Source organism: Neoarius graeffei, chromosome 26, assembly GCF_027579695.1.
Source record: "Neoarius graeffei isolate fNeoGra1 chromosome 26, fNeoGra1.pri, whole genome shotgun sequence".
Classification (NCBI taxonomy): domain Eukaryota; kingdom Metazoa; phylum Chordata; class Actinopteri; order Siluriformes; family Ariidae; genus Neoarius; species Neoarius graeffei.
This window is the reverse complement of record NC_083594.1, coordinates 36,924,337-36,938,758: the sequence shown is the minus strand read 5'-3', so window position 1 is coordinate 36,938,758 and position 14,422 is coordinate 36,924,337.

The following is a 14,422-nucleotide window of genomic DNA, read 5'->3' as shown; positions in this document are numbered from 1 at the left end:
ACGCAATGGTGCTGTAATTACGAATGAACTTCCTGTAGAAATTTGCGAAGCCCAGGAACTGCTGAAGCTGCTTCCTGCTCTCTGGTACTGGCCATGAAGCAACTGCAGAGACTTTGGCAGGGTCCATCTGGATGCTCCCTTCTGCCACGATGTACCCCAGGAACCCCACAGACTTGGCGTGAAAATCACACTTCTCTGCCTTGACGAAGAGGGAGTTTTCCAGGAGACGACGGAGCACTTGCTGGACATGCTGGGTGTGTTCGGACAGGGTTTTAGAGAAGATCAGGATGTCGTCAAGGTAAACGAACACGAAATTGTTCAACATATCTCGCAGGACATCATTCACCAGAGCCTGGAATACCGCTGGCGCATTGGTAAGGCCAAACGGCATCACCCGGTATTCATAGTGACCGGTGGGGGTGTTGAACGTGGTCTTCCACTCGTCTCCCTCCCTTATCCGAACCAGGTGGTAGGCATTCCGGAGATCGAGTTTGGTGAAGACTGTGGCTCCCTGGAGCAGCTCGAAGGCGGAGGTAAGCAGTGGAAGAGGGTATCGGTTCTTGACGGTGATGTCGTTGAGACCCCTGTAATCGATGCAGGGGCGCAGGGATCCATCCTTCTTTTCCACAAAGAAGAACCCAGCGCCGGCGGGAGAAGAGGATGGACAGATAAGGCCGGCAGCCAGAGAGTCACTGATGTAGGTCTCCATAGCCTTCCTTTCCGGGGCGGACAGAGAGTAGAGACAACCCTTGGGTGGTGCAGTGCCTGGGAGGAGATCAATGGCACAGTCGTAGGGCCGGTGAGGAGGCAAGGAAGTGGCCTTGGTTTTACTGAATACCTCCCAAAGGCTGTGATAACACACTGGGACATTAGTGAGGTCGGGGGCAGAGCTGGCAGGTGGAGTACGGGTGTTTAGGATGGCAGCTCGTAAGCAGGTCCGGTGGCAGTCCTTGCCCCATTCTCTTATCTCTCCAGTGGCCCAGTCGAGGTGAGGACTGTGCTGGCAGAGCCATGGATAGCCCAGGATGAGGGGTTGGCCGGGGGAACGGAGCAGGTGAAATTGGATGGTTTCGTGGTGGTTGCCTGTCAGAGTCATCGGAACAGGGGCAGTGAGGCAGGTGACGGTGCCAAGGAGGTGGCCATCCAGCACCCTGGCTGGCACGGGAGAGGATAAGAGATGGCTCTGCAGACCCAACTGGCATGCAAGCTCGGTGTCCATGATGCTAGCCTTGGCGCCAGAGTCAATCAGGGCGGCCAGGGTGTGGGTGGAATCCAACAGACGAAGACAAACTTGGAGCATAGGTTTCTGGCTGGTGGAGGACTGGATGGTCATTGAGCCCAGCCGGGCCCCTCCTGTGTCCGGTGAGCTCGTCGCTTTTACTGGGCAAGAGGCAGCATGGTTACCGTCACCCCCACAGTACAGGCACAGATTGGAGGTGATCCGATGCTGGTGCTCTGCCAGGCTGAGGGAAGCACGGCCGATCTCCATGGGCTCTGACTGGTCCAGAAGGCTCGGTGGAGAAGCAGCAGGAGACGTAGAAGGGGCTGGGTTACTCCGTGCGCTGGTGACTGACTGAGTCCGGTGGGCCCTCTCTCGTCGATGGGTCTGGACCCGGTGGTCAATGCAGACGGCCAGGGCGATGGCCTCGTCGAGTGTCGACGGTTGCTCGTACGAGACCAATTCGTCCTTCATGTAGTCGGCCAGGCTGTGCAGAAAGGCGTCCACCAACGCCTGCATGTTCCACTTGCTGCGCCGGGCCAAGGTCCGGAAATCGATCGAGTAGTCAGCCACTGTACATCTGCCTTGGCGAATACTTATCAGTCCTCTGGATGCCTCTACTGATGACGAGCCCGGGTCGAAGACCTTAATCATCTCCGCAGCAAACAGGGAGAATGAGGCACACGCCCGTGTCCGGCATTCATACTCAGCAGTCCCCCACAGGTGGGCGCGGCCAGTCAGATGAGTGATGACGAAGGCCACCTTCGCTGCCTCCGATGCGAAGGTTCTGGGCTGTAGGTCGAAGATCAACTGGCAGCTGGTCAGGAAAACACAGACTTGGGAGGGGTCACTGTTAAAGCGCGCCTGACTGCCGACCTTGGGTTCCAGAGCATCGAGTGCAGCAGGAGCACCTCCCAGAGGCCCAGGGGGTGCTAGGGTGGTGAGCAGCTGGAGTGCTTGGTCCAGTTGTTGTTGCTGCTGGCCATGCTGGATCAGGGCTGTAACATCAGCAGACATCCGGCTGACATGCCCTTCGGTGCGCTGCAGCCGGTCAAGGGCAGAGGGTTCGGGCGATGACTCCATGCTGGTCAGATCGTTCTGTCACAAAACAGACAGGAGAGGAGATCAAATGCGCTCAAACCACAGTTTATTAATAATAAGGGAAAGGGGAGTTGGAAGAATGTGTGTGAAGTCCAGTGGCAGGAGAACTGAGAGGCAAGGATGGCTGGTGGTGACATCTGAGGTCTCCCATCCAAGTACTGACTAGGCCTGATGTTGCTTAGCTTCAGAGATGAGACGGGACCAGGCGTAGTTGGAGAGGTGTGGCGATAGGGCTGAGTGAGCTGGAGATCAGGTAAAGGTACAGGAGGGGCAGGCAAGAGGCAGAGTCGACAGAACAGAAGGCAGATCAGGTTACCGGGGCTGGAGAGCAGACAGAGTCAGACAGAATAGGAAATCTTCAGGAGTCAGAGTAGTAGGAACACAGAGCAGGTTATCAGGCTGAGAGTTGCAGACAGTCTGACACAGGGGCTAGGGAGAACTGCAGCTTAAATACACACAGGGGAGAGCAGGTGATCGGCAACAGCCAATGACAGTCACTGAAAGATAATAAGAGGAAGTGAGTACGGGTGTGGCCGGTAATGCTGAGTGGAGATGTTACCTGAAGAGAGAAGCCCACAGGTAGGACCATGACAATGTTATGTTATTGTAAAAGTTAAAAGTAGTAAACCTGAGAGCATTTCATATAATTTGAAAAAAAGTGCTGTAAATATGTATGAAAAATGTCACTGTGAGAGTGTGAATGTATATTACACTGATGCAAGTGAGAGCTAAAGTAAATTGTGACCCTAGTATTACAAGATTCTGTTTGCCTCTATTCTTCACCCAGATAGGATATATTCCACAATAAAACATTTGAAAATAGAAACACTCTTTCCTAACATATCACTCCCTGCCAAGATAGCCAAGATTATACATTTACTGGTGGAAACCAGCTTAGCAATAATCTGCTTAATAAACCTGATAAGATAAAGATTCTAATATAAAAAAGAAAATGTTTTATTGCTTACTACATAAAATGTGTTTAATTTTGTTACTAGATTGGAAAAAATAATGCCAGAATGATTATTTTTACAAACTGTATATACCGTTGTGTATTTATTGTGATTCATATTAGAAAACTGTCATACTCTATATTCTTCAAAGTGCAGGAGCTGATGAAAGTATTATGTGATATCAGTTATCTTTGGACCTCCTGCTATTAATATTGAACTTCGAATTGCTGGTGCAATTCCTTGAAGATAGCAAATCTCTTATGTTTAGATATTGAAAGCATGTGCTGAATATTAATTTAGTTAATAAATACAAACACAAGTATGAAAAAATAAGAGTGGCCTTATTGTTCAGCCTTTTTCACTTCTGTTCTCTACTGAAAAAAGTTAACAATATAGATTATTTTCTATTGCTTATTATTAAATAATAAACATGTATGACTATTAAATAACATGTACAACTGTTTAGCCTCATCAAACTTTACCATCATTATCAAGTTTGCTGACAACACTTTTGCGGTAGGTCTGATCTTAGATGACAGTGAAGAGGTCTACCTGGAGGAGGTCAGAAACCTGGAGATCTGGTGCCAGGACAACAACCTCCTCCTAAATGTCAGCAAGACAAAGAAGTTGATCTTGGACTTCTGCACAAAGCAGGAGCCCCTCAACATCAACTGGACCCCAGTAGAGGGAGTGGATAGCTTTTAGTACCTTGGTATTCACATCACAAAAGACCTGTCGTGGTCTTGCCACAACATCCTAGTTAAGAAGGCCCACCAGTGTCTGTTCCACATAAGACTTCTCAGAGATTTCCATCTTCCACCAAGGTTGCTGAAGAACTTTTACTCCTGCACCACTGAGAACATCCTAATCGGAATTGTGCGATCAGCAGAACACATTATCCACATCATCATCCCTGACCTAAAATGTATCTTCACCAAGTGGTACCGGACCAAAGCCAGGAAGATAATGAAGTACCTCAGCAATCCCACCCATGGTCTCTTCTTTCTGTTGAGGTCAGGGAAGTGCTTTCATTCCCTTAAGGCTAACACAGAGAGAATGAGGAGCAGCTTCTTCCCTCAGGCCATTTGGGCTCTTAATCAGGACAATAACGAACAACAACAACACACATTATAATACATACAGGACACTTTTTTGATGGAATAAAAACATGTATTCTATTCCCTTCTAGTGGGTTTCATGCATTTGATTTGATAGCATGCAATATTGTGAGCATATTGCTTATCCTACATGTACAGTGGTGCTTGAAAGTTTGTGAACCCTTTAGAATTTTCTATATTTCTGCATAAATATGACCTAAAACATCATCAGATTTTCACACAAGTCCTAAAAGTAGATAAAGAGAACCCAGTTAAACAAATGAGACAAAAATATTATACTTGGTCATTTATTTATTGAGGAAAATGATCCAATATTGCATATCCGTGAGTGGCAAAAGTATGTGAACTTCTAGGATTAGCAGTTAATTTGAAGGTGAAATTAGAGTCAGGTGTTTTCAATCAATGGGATGACAATCAGGTGTGAGTGGTGTTAAGGTTTTGCTGGGATTCGAAGCTGGTTCGTTGGTGTGATAATCCAGCAAATCCCCACTAGGCCACCAGTGGGATGACTCAAATGCAGAGGCGTGAGGTGGAAGTAGAAAAAGTATCAAAAGGTTTATTTACAATATATACACAAAAAATCCAAAAAGTAATAATCCAAAAACGCTCAGAAGATATAAGGGAAAAAATAAAAAAATCCAAAAGTACAAAACAAAAGCCAAAAAAACAGAAAAGAAAAGGCAAAAATACCAAAGCTCAGAAGATCCAAAAACACAGTCACTACTAGGTCCAAAAGAAAAGCAAAGTGCAAAACAAAGAACACGGTACAGAGGAAACTGGAGATAAACATAACAGCACAAAGACTCCATGACAAGAGGACTGAACTCAGGGGGTATAAATACACAAACTAAATTGAACACAGGTGAAAATAATCAGGACTAAACAGGCAATAAACACAAACACAAAACACAGGAACAGTGGCGGCCTCTAGAGGCCAAAACAAACATGATACGAAAAGGAAATAACAGCAGCCTCTAGAGGCCAAAACAGTCCCAGTCCTAACAGGACCCCCCCCCCCCCCCCCCAGGAGCGTCTCCTGACGTTCCCAGGGCGATCCGGATGGGCCAAATGGAAGTCCCGACACAGTTCTTTATCAAGGACATCCCGAGCAGGAACCCAGCAGCGCTCCTCAGGACCATAGCCCTCCCAGTCCACCAGATATTGCAGCCCGCCGCGGACCCGGAGGGAGTCAAGCAGGCGATGCACAGTGAACACAGTCTGACCCTGGAAGATGCGCGGGGGGGGGGGTTCCTAGGAGCAAGGGCATACGTAGACGTCAGTACGGGCCGCAACAGGGAAACATGGAAAGTGGGGTTGATCCTCAGAGTCCGGGGCAACTGGAGCCGGTAGGATACACGGTTGACCCTGCGCACCACCTTGAAGGGGCCAATGTAGCGAAGAGCAAGCTTGCGGTTCTCCACCCGCAGCGGAAGGTCCTTAGTGGACAGCCAAACCCGCTGCCCAGGGCGGAAAGCGTGGGCAGGTCTTCTATGGCGGTTGGCCTAAGTCTGGTTGGTTCTGGAGGTCTGGATGAGGGTCTTCCTGACCTTGCTCCAGGTCTTGTGACACCGTCTCACATATTGGTTGACCGAGGGCACCCCCGTGTCCTCCTCCTGGTCCGGGAACAGAGGTGGCTGGAACCCGAATTGGCACTGGAATGGCGACAGCTTGGTGGCCAATGACTGCAGGGTGTTGTGGGCGTACTCTGCCCATGGCAGTCAGGTGCTCCACGATGTCGGGTTATCCATAGCCAGGCCTCGCAGGGTGGTTTCCAGGTCCTGGTTGAGCCTCTCCATCTGACCATTGGACTGTGGGTGAAACCCAGAGGAGAGGCTGGCAGTGGCTCCGATGAACTTGCAGAACCCGTGCCACACTCGGGAGGAGAACTGGGGCCCTTGGTCTGAGACGATGTCCTGTGGGAGACCAAAGACTTGGAAGACATGATTAAACATAAGTTTCGCTGTTTCAAGAGCAGAGGGGAGTTTGCACAGCGGTATGAAGCGGCAGGCCTTGGAGAATCTGTCAACTATGACCAAAATGGCAGTGTTACCTTGTGACTCAGGGAGACCCGTGATGAAGTCGACTGCCACGTGGGACCAGGGATGCCGGGGAATGGTCAGAGGATGCAGGAGACCCTGAGGATGCTGTTGTGGGTTCTTGGTTCTGGTGCAAACCTCACAGGACAGGACAAATGACCTTACTTCCTTCTCCATGTTAGGCCACCAGAAGCGTCTTTTCAGGAAGTCCAGGGTCCTCCGAGCTCCCGGGTGGGCGGTGAGAGGGGAAGAGTGACCCCACTGGAGAACCTTGGCCTGGGCTTGATGTGGGATGTACAAGAGGCCCGGTGGCCCCGTCCCAGGACCGGGGTCCTGGCGTTGGGCTCGTCGGACAGCCTCCTCAATACCCCAGCAGACAGGGGCCACAATCCGGGACACAGGGATAACAGGCCCGACTTCACTCTCCCTGTTAGTGGCAGAGAACAGCCTGGACAGTGCATCAGGTTTGGTGTTCTTGGAACCGGGGCGGTATGAGAGGGTGAAGTCAAACCGACTGAAAAACAGGGCCCACCTAGCCTGTCGTGGGTTCAGTCTCTTGGCTTGCTGGAGGTACTCCAGGTTCTTGTGGTCAGTCCAAACCAGGAATGGATGTTGCGCTCCCTCCAGCCAGTGCCTCCACTCCTCAAGGGCCAGTTTGACCGCTAGCAGTTCTCGATCCCCCACATCGTACCGGGACTCCGCAGGACTCAGGCGGTGGGAGAAGTAAGCGCAGGGGTGCAGCTTACCTTCCGAACGTTGAGAGAGCACCGTGCCGACATCACTGTCCGAAGCGTCCACCTCCACGATGAATGGTTGGGAGGTGTCCGGGAGGACCAGAATGGGTGCCGTGCAGAAGCGGTCCTTGAGGTCTTTGAATGCCTTTTCCGCCTGAGGAGACCAGACATAAGATCCACCTGTCCCTTTGGTGAGGTCCGACATGGGTGCTGCTACAGAACTGAAGTTCCTGATGAACTTGCGGTAGAAGTTAGCAAATCCTAAGAACCGCTGAACCTCCTTAACGGACTTGGGAGTAGGCCAGTTCTGGACGGCCAGGGTCTTGGCTGGGTCCATTTGGAGTTGGCCTGTCCATACAATAAATCCCAGAAAGGAGACCTCGGGAACATGAAATTCGCATTTCTGGGCCTTGGCGAACAGATTGTTCTGTAGCAGCCTCTGGAGAACCTGGCGGACATGGTGGCGGTGCTCCTGCACGGTCTTGGAAAAGATAAGGATGTCGTCGAGGTAGACAAAAACATACAGGTTAATCATGTCCCTTAAGACGTCGTTGATTAGGACCTGAAAAACAGCTGGTGCATTGGTGAGTCCGAAGGGCATCACCTGGTATTCGTAGTGCCCAGATGGGGTGTTAAAGGCAGTCTTCCACTCGTCTCCCTGTCGGATACGGATGAGGTGGTATGCGTTTCGTAGGTCCAACTTGGTGAAGACGGTGGCGCCTTGGAGCAGGTCGAAAGCTGTGGACATCAGCGGAAGGGGATATCAGTTGCGCACAGTGATCTTGTTCAGGCCCCTGTAGTCAATACATGGTTGGAGCCCCCCATCCATCTTGCCGACAAAGAAGAAGCCGGCACCAGCAGGTGAGGTGGAGGGTCGAATGAACCCAGAGACCAGGGCATCTTTGAGGTATTCCTCCATGGCCTTGCGTTCTGGCTGAGAGAGGGAAAACAGTCTGCCACGAGGAGGGGTAGTCCCAGGGAGCAAGTCAATGGCACAGTCGTAGGCCCAGTGCGGAGGAAGAACGGCGGCCCTGCTCTTGCTGAAGACCTCTTTGAGATCCCAGTTCTCTGTGGGAACTTGAGATAACTCTGTGAGATCAGGGGGCTCGGCAGGAGACACAGGAGAGCTAGAGAGCAGACAAGAGGCATGGCATGCAGGGCCCCATTCCACAACCTGGCTTGTTACCCAGTCTATGCGAGGGTTGTGGCGAGTAAGCCAAGGAAGGCCTAGAATAACTGGGAACTCAGGTGAAGGAATCAGGTGCAGGGATATTTCTTCCTTGTGACCTTGAGACTGGAGGAAGACTGGAGAAGTAACTTGGGTGACTCTTCCATCACCTAATGCTTGGCCATCGAGGGCAGACACAGACAGTGGGACTTCAAGAGGTGCAGTCGGAACATTGATGCTTTGGGCGAACTGGATATCCATAAAGTTTCCATCCGCCCCTGAGTCTAACAAGGCTTGACAAGAGTGGACAGACTCACCCCAGGAGATGGAGATCGGGATGTAGATTCCTTGGCCAGGGAGTCCGGGAGAGAGGGTAGGCCCCGTCACAACCCTCCCTCGGCTGGATGGGGCAGTCCTTTTCCCGAGAGTTCGGGACATGATGCTCGGAAGTGACCAGGCTTGCCACAGTAGATGCAGCACTTGTCCCTCCTTCTGCGCTCCCTCTCAGATGCGGAGAGGCGAGTACGACCCACTTGCATGGGTTCTGGACAGTCACTGAAGGAGGTAGACGGGCTCCAGGTAGAGGTAGGGAGGCTGGGGGGGCTCAAGGCTTGGCAGCATTCTCTAATCCTGTTGTCCAGACGAATAGCATGTGAGATGAGAGTTTCGAGGTCACTTGGGCATCCAATAGAGGCCAGACCGTCCTTGATGGGGTCAGACAGACCATGGTGGAAAGCTGACACCAGGGCAGTCTCGTTCCATCCACTTACTGCTGCGAGCATCCGGAACGAGATGGCGTAATCTGCGACGCTTCCTCCTTGCCGGATGGACATGAGCTTTCTGGCTGCGTCGGTACTGATGTCCGCCTGATCGAAGACCCGAAGCATCTCTTCAGAAAACAGCTGGAAATCAAGGCACTCAGGTCCCTGTCTTTGCCAGATAGCAGTAGCCCAGGCCTTACCAGCTAATAAGGTTATCACAAAGGCAATCTTGCGGCGATCCGTAGTGTAGGTGGTAGGCTGAAGCTCAAAGGTGAGTTGACACTGGGTAAGGAACTCTCGGCACTCACTGTGCTTGCAGTCATACCTCTGTGGTGCAGGAAGGCTGGGTTCGCGAGGGGAAGAAGGCAGCATGGCAGGAGGCACTGGAGCAGGAGCTGGAGCTGGATCAGGATGAGGAGATGCAGGCAGAGATGTCAGCTGTGCCAGGGTATTCCCAATTTGCTGAAGCAGTTCCTCATGGCGAGCAAGGGCCTCACGTTGGCTGGTGAGCGTACGTCCATGAGCATCCATGGTCACTCCGAAGCATGTCAAAGCTGCCATAATTCCCTGAAGGTTGGCCGGGTAGACAGTTGAAGCAGCCTCTGCTGAGTCGGTCATGACGGAGTCTTTCTGTTAAGGCTTTGCTGGGATTCAAACCTGGTTCGTTGGTGTGATAATCCAGCAAACCCCAACTAGGCCACCAGGGGGATGACTCAAATGCAGAGGCGTGAGGCGGAAGTAGAAAAAGTATCAAAAGGTTTATTTACAATATATACACAAAAAATCCAAAAAGTAATAATCCAAAAACGCTCAGAAGATATAAGGGAAAAAATAAAAAAATCCAAAAGTACAAAACAAAAGCCAAAAAAACAGAAAAGAAAAGGCAAAAATACCAAAGCTCAGAAGATCCAAAAACACAGTCACTACTAGGTCCAAAAGAAAAGCAAAGTGCAAAACAAAGAACACGGTACAGAGGAAACTGGAGATAAACATAACAGCACAAAGACTCCGTGACAAGAGGACTGAACTCAGGGGGTATAAATACACAAACTAAATTGAACACAGGTGAAAATAATCAGGACTAAACAGGCAATAAACACAAACACAAAACACAGGAACAGTGGCGGCCTCTAGAGGCCAAAACAAACATGATACGAAAAGGAAATAACAGCAGCCTCTAGAGGCCAATACAGTCCCAGTCCTACCAAGTGGGCACCCTGTTTTATTTAAAGAACAGGGATCTATCAAAGTCTGATCTTCACAACACATGTTTGTGGAAGTGTATCATGGCACGAACAAAGGAGATTTCTGAGGACCTCAGAAAAAGCATTGTTGATGCTCATCAGGCTGGAAAAGGTTACAAAACCATCTCTAAAGAGTTTGGACTCCACCAATCCACAGTCAGACAGACTGTGTACAAATGGAGGAAATTCAAGACCATTGTTACCCTCCCTAGGAGTGGTCGACCAACAAAGATCACTCCAAGAGCAAGGTGTGTAACAGTCGGCGAGGTCACAAAGGACCCCAGGGTAACTTCTAAGCAACTGAAGGCCTCTCTCACATTGGCTAATGTTAATGTTCATGAGTCCATCATCAGGAGAACACTGAACAACAATGGTGTGCATGGCAGGGTTGCAAGGAGAAAGCCACTACTCTCCAAATAGAACATTGCTGCTCTTCTGCAGTTTGCTAAAGATCACGTGGACAAGCCAGAAGGCTATTGGAAAAATGTTTTGTGCATGGATGAGACCAAAATAGAACTTTTTGGTTTAAATGAGAAGCGTTGTGTTTGGAGAAAGGAAAACACTGCATTCTAGCATAAGACCCTTATCCCATCTGTGAAACATGGTGGTGGTAGAACCATGGTTGGGGCCTGTTTTGCTGCATCTGGGCCAGGATGGCTTGCCATCATTGATGGAACAATGAATTCTGAATTACACCAGCAAATTCTAAAGGAAAATGTCAGGACATCTGTCCATGAACTGAATCTCAAGAGAAGGTGGGTCATGCAACAAGACAACGACCCTAAGCACACAAGTCGTTGTACCAAAGAATGGTTAAAGAAGAATAAAGTTAATGTTTTGGAATGGCCAAGTCAAAGTCCTGACCTTAATCCAATCCAAATGTTGTGGAAGGACCTGAACTGAGCAGTTCATGTGAGGAAACCCACCAACATCCCAGAGTTGAAGCTGTTCTGTATGGAGGAACAGGCTAAAATTCCTCCAAGCCGGTGTGCAGGACTGATCAACAGTTACCGCAAACATTTAGTTGCAGTTATTGCTGCACAAGGGGGTCACACCAGATACTGAAAGCAAAGGTTCACATACTTTTGCCACTCACAGATATGTAATATTGGATCATTTTCCTCAATAAATAAATGACCAAGTATAATATTTTTTGTGTTATTTGTTTAACTGCGTTCTCTTTATCTACTTTTAGGACTCGTGTGAAAATCTGATGATGTTTTAGCTCATATTTATGCAGAAATATAGAAAATTATAAAGGGTTCACTAACTTTCAAGCACCACTGTATTATGTCACATTACCTATTAAAGGAGTTCGGTCTAATACTGAACTACTGAGGTGCCTGATCTCGGGTATGGCCTGGCCGACACGCTAGATGTTAACAATGTTACGCACACTTGGCTTACTGTGTAGTAAACAAACGCAGGTAGGCAAATCTTGACGTTGAATACAAAAGTGGTCCATTTATTCCATCACACACAAATTGTCCATAGCAGTTCCACAGTAGTAACAATAGCAAGCGTCCGCAGTAGCGAGCGTTAGCATTAGCGGTTAAAAACCCTTTGCCCTTTCCAGGTCAAACACCTGCCAACATCATTATGTTTGCTACCTATATACCTGAAACAAGTGCGGACATGCGCCACCCAGTGTCCAACAGAAAAATTACAACAATGAACACACAGCAACATTTGGCTCCTACACACCGGCCCCTGGGCGGCACGGTGGTGTAGTGGTTAGCGCTGTCGCCTCACAGCAAGAAGGTCTGGGTTCGAGCCCCGTGCCTGGCGAGGGCCTTTCTGTGCGGAGTTTGCATGTCCTCCCCGTGTCCGCGTGGGTTTCCTCTGGGTGCACCGGTTTCCCCCACAGTCCAAAGACATGCAGGTTAGGTTAACTGGTGACTCTAAATTGATCGTAGGTGTGAATGTGAGTGTGAATGGTTGTCTGTGTCTATGTGTCAACCCTGTGATGACCTGGCAACTTGTCCAGGGTGTACCCCGCCTTTCGCCCGTGGTCAGCTGGAATAGGCTCCAGCTTGCCTGCGACCCTGTAGAACAGGGGTCACCAAACTACGGCCCGCGGGCCAGATCCGGCCCGCCACCCCCCTTTGACCGGCCCCTCAGCCCCTCTGCCCCCCACCACTTGAACCGGCCCTATGAGGCAATCCCCAAAAGTGGTCATGGCCTATTTTTTTAAATTGCTTTTTGGCAAATAATAACATGTCTGCATCTTGTATTTTGTTGATTTTATCAATTAAAATTGATATTTAGTTATAAAATGAACTATTCATATTTTCAGAATTTTCGTCATATGCTCGCGATCAAGCAGTGACAGGCAACGCATGCGCAAAGAACTGTCAGTGTTCAGGACAGCAAAATGGCTAGCGGTCAGCGAAAAGGTGACAGAGAGTGCAGAGTTTTTAAAGAACAGTGGACCACCGATTATTTTTTCGTTCAGTGTAAGGACCGTGCAGTTTGTCTTGTATGTAAAGAAAGTGTGCCGGTTTTCAAAGAATATAATCTGCGTCGTCACTACGAAACCCGCCACAAAGCAGGGTTCGAATTATAAATTTGACCCTATGGGGGTCTCTATTTAAAAAAAAAAAAAAGCAATGCATACTCGCTCTCCTGGACCAGCGCACTGCAGTGCACAGCTTTCACACACAGGCGCGCGCATGCACACACACACGCGATGTTGCACATATATATATATATATATATATATAGTTAAACAAATTATATATATATAATATAGTTAAACAAAGTAAGATCGTTGTGAGATAGAGGACAAGTCTTCTTCGGACTTAACTTCACATTGATTTCGCAGGCTGCAGATTTCAGTTTGCGCGCATAGTGGTGTGGTGGTGAAGTACAGCCGTACATGTTGCGGTTTAATAACACGTTCAATACAAAGTTATGGCTGCATGGTGATCGGAAATGAAATGAGTTTTATTTATATTTATATGGTGATATAGGCTATTCAAGCTTATTATGGTGATATATGACGTATTTGAGAGACTTCCACAGAAAATTAAGTTTGCTTCTTTCATGGGAGCCTGAGGGAATGGGAGCTCAGCTCCCATTGGCTCCCACGTAATTCGAACTATGCCACAAAGAGTATGCTAGTTTGCGAGGGCAAACAAGAGAAGACAGGATTCGGAGGATGAAATGCGGACTGGCTGCACAACAGAATGTATTCCTTCGCCAAACCCAGATCAACCAGGCTGCTCTCCGAGCTAGCTATAAGGTAGCTCACCTACTAGCCATGGAAAGCTGTTTACTGATGGGGACTTTGTTAAAGTATGCATGCTTGCTGTGGCCGAGGAGGTGTGTCCCGACAAGAAGGATGCGCTCAACGCGGTGAGTCTCTCCGCACCTGCTATGACCAGGCGAACCGAAGATTTGGGGGACACCGTGTCTGACCAGCTGAATGAGAAAGCATCAGAATTCGAGTTTTTTGCTTTGGCCATGGATGAGAGCAATGACGTGCAGGACACAGCACAACTGCTGTGATCTATTGCTCATATTATTATAATTTCACTGTTTTTTAAAATGTATTTATTTTATAGGCCTATTTATTTGACCTTTATTAAGTGCTGCATACAATTATTATTAATAATATCAACAGGCTTACCTACAATTTATAATTTTCCACTCACCTTTGCCAGTGTCAATCACCTCAACTAGGCAGATGTTTCTTACCTTGACAGCTTTGATATTATTTTTATTAGAAAATAAATAAATGGAATATCTGTGGTATTTCAAATTAAAACAAAGTGTGAAGACTTGATTACTACTTTTGCAAACCACTTGTAAAGATAAACAAATATGTGCCAGGAATCAAGTGTTGATATAGTAGTATGGATATAGTAGTGGGGATATAGTAGCGGGGATGGCTGTGCCAGGCTAGTAATCTCTACTACACAATGAGGCCTGCTGGTGGTCATATTTGTCTGGGTTATACAATTCTATGTGATATAGCTGACCCGACCCCGGCCCCCATCACAGTCAGGAACGACAATGTGGCCCCCAGAGAAAAAAGTTTGGTGACCCCTGCTGTAGAAGGATAAAGCAGCTAGAGATAATGAGAT